This window comes from Salvelinus namaycush, chromosome 4, assembly GCF_016432855.1.
Source record: "Salvelinus namaycush isolate Seneca chromosome 4, SaNama_1.0, whole genome shotgun sequence".
Taxonomy (NCBI): domain Eukaryota; kingdom Metazoa; phylum Chordata; class Actinopteri; order Salmoniformes; family Salmonidae; genus Salvelinus; species Salvelinus namaycush.
This window is the reverse complement of record NC_052310.1, coordinates 6683159-6697567: the sequence shown is the minus strand read 5'-3', so window position 1 is coordinate 6697567 and position 14409 is coordinate 6683159. Positions and strand designations below refer to the sequence as shown.

The following is a 14409-nucleotide window of genomic DNA, read 5'->3' as shown; positions in this document are numbered from 1 at the left end:
GAGACAGCTGTCTATCGTTGTCTCTGATTGGGAACCATATTTAGGCAGCCATATTCATTAGGTAGTTCGTGGGTGATTGTCTATGTGTAGTGTTTAGTGTTTAGTGTCAGCACTATTTGTTCTATAGCTTCACGTTCGTCGTTTTATTGTTTTGTATAGTTTGTATAGTGTTCTTCGTTTCGTTTTCGTCTTCAATAAAAGAAGATGTATTGTTATCACGCTGCGCCTTGGTCCTCCTCTCTTCCACCATACGACGATCGTGACACTATCACCACAACCTTAATTTATGAGCCCCCACAGATCTCCACTGCAGTCACGTTCCATCCCACTTAACAGCCCTATTTTAGCATTCTGTCTCAAACACCTTGCCTCCTGCTACAGATACATTTGTGCAACTATATCATTCCATCTAACCCATAACACACTAGTCACTACTCCTAATGCCCTTCTTCAGTTATAAACATAAATACATAAAACATAAAACATTCTCAAATCAATTAGTCAATATACATCAGTCCCTCCTCTGGAACAATAAACACTGATGTTCCACGAAACCTAAAAACATATTGACTTGAAAAGGAAAAATAGTACATGTTTAATACCTTCTCACCACCCATTGATGTGACTAAAACTAGGGACAGAACCATCCAGACGTTACGTTCTATACCCATTGTGGTGAAGTTGTATCGGTTAATGTGACGACTGCTGCTCATCGAGTGATTAACGGTTTACAATTGCGTGATTAAATGAATCAGGCAATTATAAACTCATTAACATGGGGCACCATGAGAAAGTTGGTTTTATTGACTTTCTATTCCCCAAATTAACTCAAAGAATATCAGAATATCGATTTTACAACAGTCGCTAATTAATCAATTTCCTCTACAGTCTCATTCTGAACGGAGCATAATCCGTGAATCTGCACAAACCCGAGTCCCACCAATGAGTCTGTACCAAACCAATCTAGTTGATTATTTATTTACTAACAAGCTAAAATGATAATATAAGACACACATACACAAAACACAGTCTACACTATTGATTAGAACTTAGTACAATGGGCCAACATATTATGACACGTGTTACCCAAAATGGGGATTTAAAAGAAAGAGAAAAATAGAAAGTACACGAGAGAAATATACATTTGGGTGCATTTGTCAGCTATGCTTATTTTAACCCTAACCTTGCCCCGAACTGCCGCTCTTATGGGTCAGAATATAATGATGTAATTACATGTTGAAGGTCCCCGATGGGGGTCTCCGCGTGGACCGTTTAGGCTTCTCGGATGACGCACTTCTCTGGTGTAACTCTCTGGTTGTCCACAAGATGTCAGTGTCCTTTTTCTTAGTGGTCTGTTTCCTCGCCCTTGTTCTGAAAGGGCGTCTTCTGAGGACAGCCAGCCCTGTAGCTCAGCCCTGTAGCTCAGCCCTGTAGCTCAGCCCTGTAGCTCAGGGCTCACAGCGTAGGAATGAAAGCAGTGTAGATACACGATTCGATGGAGACTGGTGACCGGGTGCTCCTGCTTGAATTCACCCTCTTAGACGCAGCTACTCATCCGTAGCATGGATAGAAGAGGGTTCCTTTGTCTTCTTCAACCTCTTGTTGCGTTTTGGGTTCGTTGACTACTCAGACCTTGGCTGCAGCTCGGGTCACTTTGTCTGGCATGTTAATTCTTAACTCACATGTCTTATACCCTCGGGTCAGAAGTGGGCATTTCCGCCTTTAGGGCAATTATCTGGGCGTACCAAGTCACGAGGCAAGGTCTGGATTTTACTCAGATCCAATTTAGACAACTAACTTCACATTTCATCTTTACCAAAACATTCTCCTTGATTTGGACATTTTCCACCCAACGTACAATGTATAACAAACATCAAGCATATACTAGGACAACTCTTAAAGTTACACTGTTTTCGTTATAACGTCGTCCTTTAACTTTTAATAACAAAACAAAAATGACATTAATTTTCATATTCCATCTTTCGTCATTGCTACCATTGTGGCTGACGAAACCCATTGTCCCAAAGTCCATTTATTGCATGTTAATGTTCTGAGGCCGGTTCTCCATAGTGAGAGGACAAAGGAATTTTGTCTACTGCCTTAGATTTACAATGGGCATGAGGTGTCATAAACACCCCCATCTTCATACCCCTTGATCTCTTCTCCTCTGGTGGGTGAGAGATCTCTCTGTAGGATTGTGGTCCCTGGTAACCTGAGCCGAGCAGGACAGTCATGACACCATGTTATGCTGCCCTCTCCTTCATTTTCATCCTATCGCAAAACACAAACTATGAGCCTTGTATGCAATCAATTGTACCGTAACATTCAGCCATCTCTAGGTATCAATGCAATTTAACCAATACAGCTGCAGGGGTGTTAGGACACTGATGATTTGTCCCCACAGATAGGAAATGACCTCAGAGCCATAGCATCTGTTCTGTTGCTGCCTCCACACTGTCCTTTCTCTGTCACTATGACTCCATACACTGGGCCTGACTGTAAAGAGGATTTGTACTGTAAAGGTTTAAATAGGATATGTGGTGTGTGTGTGTGTGTGTGTGTGTGTGTGTGTGTGTGTGTGTGTGTGTGTGTGTGTGTGTGTGTGTGTGTGTGTGTGTGTGTGTGTGTGTGTGTGTGTGTGTGTGTGTGTGTGTGTGTGTGTGTGTGTGTGTGTGTAACATAGTCATAAAATGGTAGTCCTGCATTAAACAAACTCAGTGAAGCCCAGTTTTATGTGAGATATCACATTTTGTAACTCACAGTTTGAAAAAGCATGTGATCAAACGAAGCTTCTGATAAAGTGAAACACGCATCGGCAAACTGCTTCGAAGATGGATACTTAGCATTTTCGACGCACGCCTCAGAGCATGTTATGAAACGTAACATTACTATTGGCCTGACACTGATGATTTACAGCCACGTCAGGCCCGTAAACAGGGTTGCAAAATTCCCAGATAAAAAAATTAATTCTGTTTGTAGGGTTTTCAGGAATATTCCAAATGGGGTTTCTGGGAAACTACCTCAGGCAACCCTACCTCAAATACATTTTTTATTTGTCACATGCGCCGAATACAAGAGGTTTAGACCTTACAGTGACTTACTTACTTACCTGCAAGTCACATTATGCAGGCTTGCAAAGTGATGCGTTATTCCTATTGGAATCCAGCCAGGATATCCAACAGTTGGAATTTCTATTCACCCGCAACCTGCATTCATAATGACTGCCACGGTTCAGAACAGTGGGAGGAGACAAAGCCATTTCAACTGGAACAACGATTTTAGTAAGGGTGCAAAAATACTAAATGATTAGTTTAGACATTTTTTATTGATCTTTGTGCAGCATACGTTTAATCAATAAATCACTCAGTGTACTTGAAAAAACACCGATATTAAAATCAATTCACAAACATCAACATGCAGTAGAGCATTTATAATGTCGTTGATTTGACTTCTCATTTAGTTTGGAGTCATTTTAAGTAACAATTACTTTTCATTGAACTTTTCATTGAAGTATTTGAGTTAAAAATGCAGATGGGCTTACAGTGTTAAAACAACACTCTCCCCCAAAATACTGTGTTATGGAATAAAATTAAAAGGGTAGCAGCATCATCTCTACTAGTGTTTAGGTCTGAATTTGCAACACCCATGGTGTTAGGGAACCAACGCTTTAGGGGTGTTAGTTTGTCAACACTTTGATCAGTGTTTGTTTAATAATACTATTTTGATGGGTCACATATACACATTAAGTGTTACATTTAACACTGTAGATGTAAAAATGTTGATCTCAAATGTGCTATGTAGGGTTAAAGTTAGGGTTAGGTTTTATGACTTTGTTGTTGTGCCAGCTAGTGACCACTCTGCAGAGCTGCCTCCAGTACATGAGTCATCCCAATAAATGTCAACCTGCGAGCTACTGTATGTACTGTGATGTCTGAAATATACATTATTGGTGTCGATAATAATTAAATACAAGACAACAAGCTCTATATGAGAGAAGTAACATTATAACGACTGGTTATTTCCTAAAGTGTATTTGTACATAAATCAATAACGATATTCATAACAAAATTCCCATTCAGAATATTACATAAATTATACAAAACAAGCTTAGCGGTAAATCACTGATTGTGTGAGTTTTGCAGAATAATACAACACATCAAATGATACTGAGCCTTCAGAAAGTATTCACACCCCTTGACTTTGTCCACATTTTGTTGTGTTAAAGCCTGAATTTAAAATAGATTCAACTGAGATGTTTGGGTCACTGGTCCACACACAATAGCCCATAATGTCAAAGTGGAATTAAGTTTTTCAAAAGTTTTACAAATAATAAAAAAATAAAATTTTGAAATGTCTTGAGTCAAAAAGTATTCAACCCCTTTGTTATGGCAAGTCTAAATAAGTTCTGGAGTAAACATTTGCTTAACAAATCACATAATAAGTTGCATGGACTCACTCTGTGTGCAATAATAGTGTTTAACATGATTGTTTTAATGACTACCTCATCTCTGTACCCCACACATACAATTATCTGTAAGGTCGCTCGGACGAGCAGGGAATTTCAAACACAGATTCAAGCACAAAGACCAGGGAGGTTTTCCAAATGCCTTGCAAAGGGCACCTATTGGTAGTTAGGTCAAACAAAAAGCAGACATTGAATATCCCTTTGAGCATGGTGGAGTTACTAACTTCACTTTGGGTGGTGTATCAATACATCCAGTCACTACAAAGATACAGACGTCCTGCCTAACTCAGTTGTCAGACAGGAAGGAAACCGCTCATGGATTTCACAATGAGGCTAATGGTGACTTTAAAACAGTTACAGAGTTTAATGGTTGTGATGGGAGAACATTGAGGATGGATCAAACACATTGTAGTTACTCCACAATACTAACCTAATTGACTAGTTTGATGGGGCGGCAGGTTGCCAGTGGTTAGAGTGTTGGGCCATTTACCAAAAGGTTCCTGGATTGAATCTCTGAGCTGACAAGGTAAAAATCTGTCATTCTGCACCTGAACAAGGCAGTTAACCCACTGTTCCCCGGTAGACTGTCATTGTAAATAAGAATTTGTTCTTATCTGACCTGTCTAGTTATATAAAGGTAAATAAATAATAATTGACAGAGTGAATAGAAGGAAGCCTGTACAGAATAAAAATATTCCAAAACATGCATCATGTTTGAAACAAGGAACTATAGTAGTATTGCAAAAAACATGGCAAAGCAATTCAGTTTTTGTTCTGAATACAAAGTGTTATTTTTTAGGCAAATCCAATACACCAGACACTGGGAGATGAATTCACCATTCAGCTGGACAATAACCCATGGCCAAAATCTTCACTGGAGTTGCTTACCAAGAAGACAGTGAATCTATGGCAAGACCTGAAAATGGTTCTCTAGCAATGACCAATTAGGCAGAGCTTGAAGAATTTTGAAAAGAATAATGGGAAAATGTTGAACAATCCATGTGTGGAAATCTCTTTGAGACTTACCCAGACAGACTCACAGCTGTAATCACTGCCAAAGGTGCTTCCACAAAGTATTTATTGGTTTAGGATTTTGATTACTTATGTAAATGAGATTTTTCTGTCACCACAAGGATAATAGAACCAACACACACACCCACCCACACACACACGCCACACACACAGCTCCTCCAGACTGAGAGTTATGCAGGCTTCTGGTTGAGGGCCTCTCTGGTAGCTTCAGGAATACTGTCAGTGTTGCCATTGTTTCTCAAGGAACTATTAAGTCTTAAGATGAGAAACAGTAGAACACCCAGAACAGTGATGATACTGACGATAGGTGACCTGACCATCCCAGAAAACCTTGTTTTTCATTTCTCACTGAGAAAATAAAGAGAGGTTAGCACTCTGAATACTCACAAATGTTATTGTATCAATCTCCATATGGAATTTAAACACTGAGTGTACAACACATTAGGAAAACCTTCCTAATATTGAGTTGCACCCCCTTAAGCCCTCATAACAGCCTCAATTCATCGGGGCATGGATCCTACAAGGTGTAGAAAGCATTCCACAGGGATAATGGCCCATCTTGACTCCAATGTTTCCCACAGTTGTGTCAAGTTGGCTGGATGTCCTTTGCGTGGTGGACCATTCTTGATACACACAGGAAACTTTTGAGCGTGAAAAACCCAGCAGCGTTGCAGTTCTTGACACACTCAAACCGGTGCTCCTGGCACCTACTACCATACCTTATTCAAATGCACTTAAATCTTGTCTTGCCCATTCACCCTATAAATGGTACACATACACAAGCCATGTCTCATTTATCTCAAGGCTAAATAAATTAAATCCTTCTTTAACCTGTCTCCTAACCCTTCATCTACACTGATTGAAGTGGATTTAACAAGTGACATCAATAAGGGTTCATAGCTTTCACCTGGATTCACCTGGTCAGTCTATGTCATGGAAAGAGCAGGTGTTCCTAATGTTTTGTTCACTCAGTGTATATGAATACTGTATTATCACATTTAATTTGAATTACTGGACCTTTTCCTGGTCATATCACATGAACCCATTTAACTTATTTAACACTAGTCACTGTATTTTAGCATTGTACTTACATGAAACATTAAATGTGTCTTTTCCGTTTCCACAGTCTGTGTTAATGGTAAAAGTGTAGTTTCCCTCATCAGCTTTGGTAACATTTTTCATCTCACAAAAGTAGCTTTTGGTTATCGTAATGTTACAATCTTTTGTACAATCACAATTTTGTATTGGAGTTTTTGATTTATGCTTCCAGAAATACTGTTGAGTTTTACATCCCGTGTTATTCTGATCTGCATCATGGTAATCCACTCTACATGTCAGGTTGTGGTTCTGTCCTGCTACAACCGATTGATTTTCACACGTTACGTTAACCCCTGGAAAACAAACAGGGACATGAATGAATGAACAAGCAACATAATATCTGATATCAATGAATGAAAGGATATCAATGGATAATATCGGGTATCAAACTATATCAAGGAATGGACATGCAACATAATGTCATAGCATTGTTCCAGTATAATTTTACATTATGATAAACGTGTTCATATACTGTACATACAATGACAAACGTGTACATTCACATTCATATGTACATTATCATTCAGTGGTGTCCTGAAATGATTAACACCCTTCATAAAGATGAGCAATAATGACTGTACACTCCTAGAAGTAAAGCTGCCTGGAAGAACCTTTTGGTTTGCCACACAAGCAGAACCTTTGCAGGTCCTGGAGTAACCCCTCTGAAAAGGGTCTCAGAAGAACCTCTGTGTAAAAGTTCAAACTGGAAACTTTTTGTAATGTGAGGGGTTAAATGTTGAACCTTTTAATTAATATATTGTAGAGGTGACAGACTGTCAGATTAGAGGCATGCCTTATTGGAGACGTGGCTTTTAGCTAGTTCTTTATGGCCACCCGTTAGCGTAAATGTCATTCCGGTTCATAATTTTCATAATATTGAGTGGTGATGGACATTCCGGCTCTTTTCAGTGAGCAGGCTCTTTTGGCTCCCAAACGGCTCTTTAAAAACACTATGTTTTGTATTTTTTCAAGGCAAACAGTTTGCGATAGTTTGACTATGATCTGTGTTAAAACAATTCTAATTAAGTTATTAAATGAAATCATACTCTACCTTAACCACAATGTATTTAAAAATGCATTGGTTTGTTATGAAAAAGAATGCTATTAAACATTTGCATTTAAAATATAACTTTTTAAAGTATATTAAATAAGTGCATATAAATCTAATCATTCAAAACGAATACAATCTGAGCAGCATAATAGAATATTGCACCATATCAAAGAAAAATAATGAACAATGTGGAAATCTGCAGCATCCCACTAACAACATTAAACTGGTCTCTCTTTTCTCTCTTCTTTATTGCCATGTTATAACCAGCAGCACACAGTGACGCTGACCATATTTTGCTTTTATGAGAGATTTGCATTCAGAAATGCAAGCTGACTCACTTGAGGGGCTGATGTGGTTTCTTCTCTCAGTAATTATTTGTCCCTATTTTCCACCCTCTCAGTGGGAACGTATGTGGCCACTATGCAGTCTCCCTGTCATGACTTTAGTAAGCCGTGGGTAGATAGAGGCCTTGTTCTTCCACCAGCTCAGAGGATCTGCAGATCTCTGGAGGATGGGCTCCCCTGAACAGTCTTCAATTTTCACCTAAAATGACATGTCCAAATCTATCTTCCTGTAGGTCAGGACCTGAAGCAAGGATATGCATATTCTTGGTATCATTGGAAAGGAAACACTTTGAAGTTTGTGGACATGTGAAATTTATGTAGGGGAATATAGCACATTAGATTTGGTAAAAGATAATACAAAGAAAAAAACATGCATTTTTTGTTTCCCAACATCTTTGAAATTCAAGAAAAAGGCAACAATGTATTATTGCAGTTTAGGCACAAGTTAGATTTTGGCCACTAGATGGCAGCAGTGTATGTGCAACGTTTTAGACTGATCCAATGAACCATTGCATTACTGTTCAAAATGTTGTATCGGTCAGATGAACAGTAATTTAAGCTTTCTGGCCATATCAGATATGTCTATGTCCTGGGAAATGTTTTTTTTTTTATTGATTTTTATTTTACCTTTATTTAACTAGTCAAGTCAGTTAAGAACAAATTTACAATGACAGCCAAGGAACAGTGTGTTAACTGCATTGTTCAGGGGCAGAACGACAGATTTGTACCATGTCAGCTCGGGGATTCAATCTTGCAACCTTTCGGTTACTAGGCCAATGCTCTAACCAGTAGGCTACGCTGCCGTCCCGTCTTCTTGGATATGACGTTGTTACTCACAACTTCATGTTAATCACATTAGCACACGTTAGCTCAACCGTACCGCAGGGGGGGACCGATCCAGTAGAGGTTTTAAAAACAAATCTATATACGGTTCACATTTTGTTACGTTTCAGCCTTATTTCAAAATGGATTAAATCGTTTTACCCCTCATCAATCTACACACAATAGCCCATAATGACACAGCAAAAACATATTTTATAATTTTTTTGCAAATGTATTAAACAGAGAAAATGGAAATATGACATTTACATAAGTATTCAGACCCTTTACTCAGAACTTTGTTGAAGCATCTTTGGCAGCACTTACAGCCATGAATCTTCTTGGGTATGACGCTACAAGCTTGGCACACCTGTATTCGGGGAGTTTCTCCCATTCTTCTCTGCAGGTCATCTCAAGCTCTGTCAGGTTGGATGGGGAGTGTCGCTGCACAGCTATTTTCAGGTCTCTCCAGAGATGTTCGATCAGGTTCAAGTCCGGGCTCTGGCTGGGCCACATTTAGAGACTTGACCCAAAGCCACTTCTGCGTTGTCTTGGCTGTGTGCGTAGGGTCGTTGTCCTGTTGGAAGGTGAACCTTCACCCCAGTCTGATGTCCTGAATGCTCTGGAGCAGGTTTTCATCAAGGATCTCTCTGCACTTTGCTCCGTTCATCTTTCCCTCAATCCTGCATAGTCTCCCAGTCCCTGCCGCTGAAAACCATCCCCAGAGCATGATGCTGCCACCATCATGCTTCACCGTAGGGATGGTGCCAGGTTTCCTCCAGATGTGATGCTTGGCGTTCAGGCCAAAGAGTTCAATCTTGGTTTCATCAGACCAGAGAATCTTGTTTCTCATGGTCTGAGAGTCCTTCTGGTGCCTTTTGGCAAACTCCAAGCGGGCTGTCATGTGCCTTTTACTGAGGAGTGCCTTCCATCTAGCCACTCTACCATAAAGTCCTAATTGGTGGAGTGCGGCAGAGATCGTTGTCCTTCTGGAAGGTTCTCCCATCTCCACAGAGGAACTCTGGAGCTATGTCAGAGTGACCATCGGGTTCTTGGTCACCTCCCTGAACAAGGCCCTTCTCCCCAGTTCGTTTGGCCGGGCGGCAGCTCTAGAAAGAGTCAAGGGTGGTTCCAAACTTCTGCCATTTAAGAATGATGGAGGCCACTGTTTTCTTGGGGACCTTCAATACTGCAGAAATGTTTTAGTACCCTTCCCCAGATCTGTACCTTGACAAAATCCTGCCTCGGAGCTCTATGGACAATTCCTTCGAACTCATGGCTTGGTTCTTGCTCTGACATGCACTGTCAACTGTGGGACTTTATATAGACAGGTGTGTTCCTTTCCAAATCATGTCCAATCAATTGAATTTACCACAGCTTAATTTCAAGTCTCATAGCAAAGGGTCTGAGTACTTAAATGTAAATAAGGTATTTCTGATATTATTTTTAATACATTTGCAAAAATGTCTATTAAAACCTGTTTTTGCTTTGTTGTTATGGGGTATTGTGTGTAGATGAGTATATTTTTTATATTTAAGTCATTTTAGAATAAGGTTGTAACGTAACGTGGAAAAGGGGAAGGGGTCTGAATACTTTCCGAATGCACTGTAGCTTAGTAACCCCCCCTTATTCAATGCACAAAAATGTAAGAGGGTAATTTTACCCCAATGCATATGCTGAGTGATGGAGTGTGCCCCTGGCTAGCAGTAATACAAAATAATAATAGAAAATCTTGACGTCTGGTTTGCTTAAATAAGGAATGTGAAATGATTTAAACTTTTACTTTTTATACTTAAGTATAATTTAAACCAAATACTTTTAATCAAGTAGTATTTTACTGGGTGACATTCACTTTTACTTCAGTCATTTTCTATTAAAAGGCATCTTTACTTGTATGACAATTGGCTACTCAAAGATCCTACCCGCAAGACATGCTAACCCCTCACCAACACCAATAACAGGGGAGGTTAGCATGTCTTGGGGGTATGTTCTTTGACCCTCTGTAACTTTCTCACTCATAACAACCATAATAATGTATGAAGTGTGCAGTTTACCTTGTCTTCCTGACTGGACGTTAGAAGTGACCAAACCGAGACTCAGAAACAGCAGAAGCATTTTGCCATGTGTCCTAAAGCACAAATAACAAATACCACAAAACATGAATAGCTTATACATGAACCTACATTAACCTACATCAGATTGGACATAGGCCTAGTGCTTGAATCATACAGTCTATGTCTTGAAGGGGCTGGAATTAACAACAGGCCTGATCTGTAGAACAGGTCAGGATAAATTCTGGGTGAATCTGAATAGTTTTAAAGTCCCACTCAAGGAGTTTTTTATTACTTTTCCCGTTGAAAGACAATATCCCAAGTATAAATACAGTAATGTACACACACTTAAGCCTTAAAATAGACATTGAGCAAAATAGAGCTTTTTAGACTGAAAGTTAAAAAATACTTTGGCTTTGTAAAATGGGTATGAGAGGGTCTGATTTGCAACCTGGGGCTCACCTGCCCCGAAACTAATCCCCCCTGCATGCAATCTGCAAAGCCTGAACTTTTCCACACTACACCAAAAGGATTTTCACATTTATGCATTTTCCTCTCTCCACAGCCTTAGTAGGCCTACCAAAGAAACACCCAGAGTTCAGCTGAATTCACCATCTAACACAGACTGTCATTAGCGCTGAGGAAAACAAAATAACATTCTGAGATTGAGACCCTGAGAGTAATCATGAGATGTCCGTCGAGGTGACGTGACTAACAAATCCTGACGCACACACGCGTGTCTTAAGGGCAGGCAGGCAGGCGGGCAGGCAGGCAGGCGGGCAGGCAGGCAGGCACACAACGATCTAAGTAAGTATACTGTACTTACAAGCTTACAGCCTCTGAATGTTCTGCCATCAAATAAAGTTGTATAGTGCAGTGTCCCAGAAAATAACTGTGGAAGAAGAGATTCAGTGGAGACAGTGGATACCCCCTTTCACAACCAATAACTAACCTGATGTAATCTGTGGAGAAGTCATGCAACACATTCTCTCTCTCTCTCTGTCCTGACAGATCCCCGACAGTCCTAATATGGGCACTGAGGGAGGACAAAGCTACAGTGAATATACTTTCACCAAGGGTTTTTTCCCTGGACTTTTTCTTAGGCTGAGCTAGATTTTACAGCCAGGAAAGAACTCCAGACCAAAGTGGAGTTTCCAGAGGTGAAAGAGCCCCAGACTACACAACTAAAATGTAATGTTTACATTTCTTTACTTTTGTCAGATCAGTGGTGTATGATTTGATGTGGATGATTGTCCATACATTTTCTCAATTCTAGATTCTATAGCATTAGAGAGAGAGAGAGAGATTCCCAGTCTGATTTCAGAATGAATTCAAATCAGACTGATTTCCAGGTTAGAATTGTTTTAATGGCCAACATGTGTGACAATGACATCATAGTTTAAAAACATTTTTATTTTAAAAGGGCAGTCTGCAATTGGTACATCCATTATTGGCCTTGTAAATGATTGATACCTACCCAATAATTCTTGAAGAATATAACTTATAAATGCCTCATCAGCTTAGTTCAACTGTCACACCCCATCAGAACCCCAAATATGTTGTTTTATTCCTTTGTTTGGAAACAAAGTAAATGTAAACTAACTCTATATTGCCTCAAAACATGGTTAAAACTATAATTGTTGTATCATGAGTGGTCAGCCCTTATATCCATAGTTGATCTAGGATTTTGAGAGTGGTTCAATTTCTCCATCCCCATTCCTCATCTGTTTACCAAATCACTTTGTTATTGTCCGAACTGCAGATTACCCCTTTTAAAAAACTTGGTCTTCCTTGTTTGAACATGAACGAAACACAACACAACTTAAACGTGTTTTGTATCGCTTTGAAGAGCTAGCTACACTAAATAGCCTGAATCAGGAGTTGTGGCCTGTACAGGTATAACTCATGGCCCTGATTATACACTCACCAGACAGTTTATTAGGTACACCCATCTAGTACCTGATCGGACCACTCTTTGCCTCCAGAACAGTCTGAATTCTTGGGGCAAGGATTCTACACGTCAAAAACTTTCCTCAGGTTCATTCCTCAGGTTGGTTCATGCTGAAGCGATATCATCGCGCAGCTGTTGCAGATTGGGTGGCAGTGAAACCATGCCCCCAAGAATTCAGACAGTTCTGGAGGCAAAGAGGGGTCCGATCCAGTACTAGATAGCTGTACCGTTGACACCAGGCAGGTTGGGTCCATGGATTCATGCTGTTTATGCCAATTCCTGATTGCTATTAGCATGACACAAGAGAAACCTGGATTTGTTAAACCAGGCAATGTTTTTCCTATTATCTTGCACGATTCTTGCCATTCTCCTTCGACCTCTCATCAACTAACTGTTTTCACCCACAGGACTGCCGCTGACTGGATGTTTTTGTTTGTTGCGCCATTCTCGGGAAACCCTAGACCAGGGGTCTCCAACCTTTACTAGCATGACACCCTAGACCAGGAGTCTCCAACCTTTTCTAGCATGACACCCTAGACCAGGGGTCTCCAACCTTTACTAGCATGACACCCTAGACCAGGAGTCTCCAACCTTTTCTAGCATGACACCCTAGACCAGGGGTCTCCAACCTTTTCTAGCATGACACCCTACACCAGGAGTCTCCAACCTTTACTAGCATGACACCCTAGACCAGGAGTCTCCAACCTTTTCTAGCATGACACTCTAGACCAGGGGTCTCCAACCTTTTCTAGCATGACACTCTAGACCAGGAGTCTCCAACCTTTTCTAGCATGACACCCTAGACCAGGAGTCTCCAACCTTTTCTAGCATGACACCCTACACCAGGAGTCTCCAACCTTTACTAGCATGACACCCTAGACCAGGGGTCTCCAACCTTTTCTAGCATGACACTCTAGACCAGGGGTCTCCAACCTTTTCTAGCATGACACCCTAGACCAGGGGTCTCCAACCTTTTCTAGCATGACACTCTAGACCAGGGGTCTCCAACCTTTTCTAGCATGACACTCTAGACCAGGGGTCTCCAACCTTTTCTATCATGACACGCTAGACCAGGGCTCTCCAACCTTTTCTAGCATGACACTCTAGACCAGGGGTCTCCAACCTTTTCTAGCATGACACCCTACACCAGGAGTCTCCAACCTTTTCTAGCATGACACCCTAGACCAGGGGTCTCCAACCTTTTCTAGCATGACACCCTAGACCAGGAGTCTCCAACCTTTTCTAGCTTGAGAGCTTGTTGCTTGTTACTCATTTTTTTCTAGAATTCAAAAAGGAACATTCTACTCTCTTCCTCTCACCTGCAACTCTTCGCTTGGTCCTTAGTGTACAAGAGAAAGTAGAGAAAGTGGACTGTTTTCTGTCAAAATACCTGGTCAAAAATGGTTAGTAAACAACTCTAAGGGAGTTGTTACTATGAAAATATAATATGTTATTTCTTCCCAAATTATATTTTCATAGTTTTATTCTTTCTGGTTTTAGATTTTGTTTTGTTTTTTACTCTCAAAATTACAATTGTTCATTGAGAAACAACACAATTAGATGTTCTGAGTCCATGTCAATGCTTAAATCACATCAGA

The 14409-nt window shown here is 40.3% G+C and overlaps 1 long non-coding RNA gene across 1 annotated transcript; it reads right to left on the bottom strand.

Moving 5' to 3' along the window:
* Window positions 1-5080: 5080 nt before the first annotated feature.
* On the bottom strand, window positions 5081-11806 carry LOC120046099. The gene is made up of 4 exons (XR_005476774.1): window positions 11687-11806; window positions 10864-10937; window positions 6589-6888; window positions 5081-5845 (listed from the first exon to the last, which is right to left on the bottom strand). It is a non-coding gene; the product is annotated as an uncharacterized LOC120046099 (long non-coding RNA).
* Between the last annotated feature and the right edge of the window lie 2603 nt (window positions 11807-14409).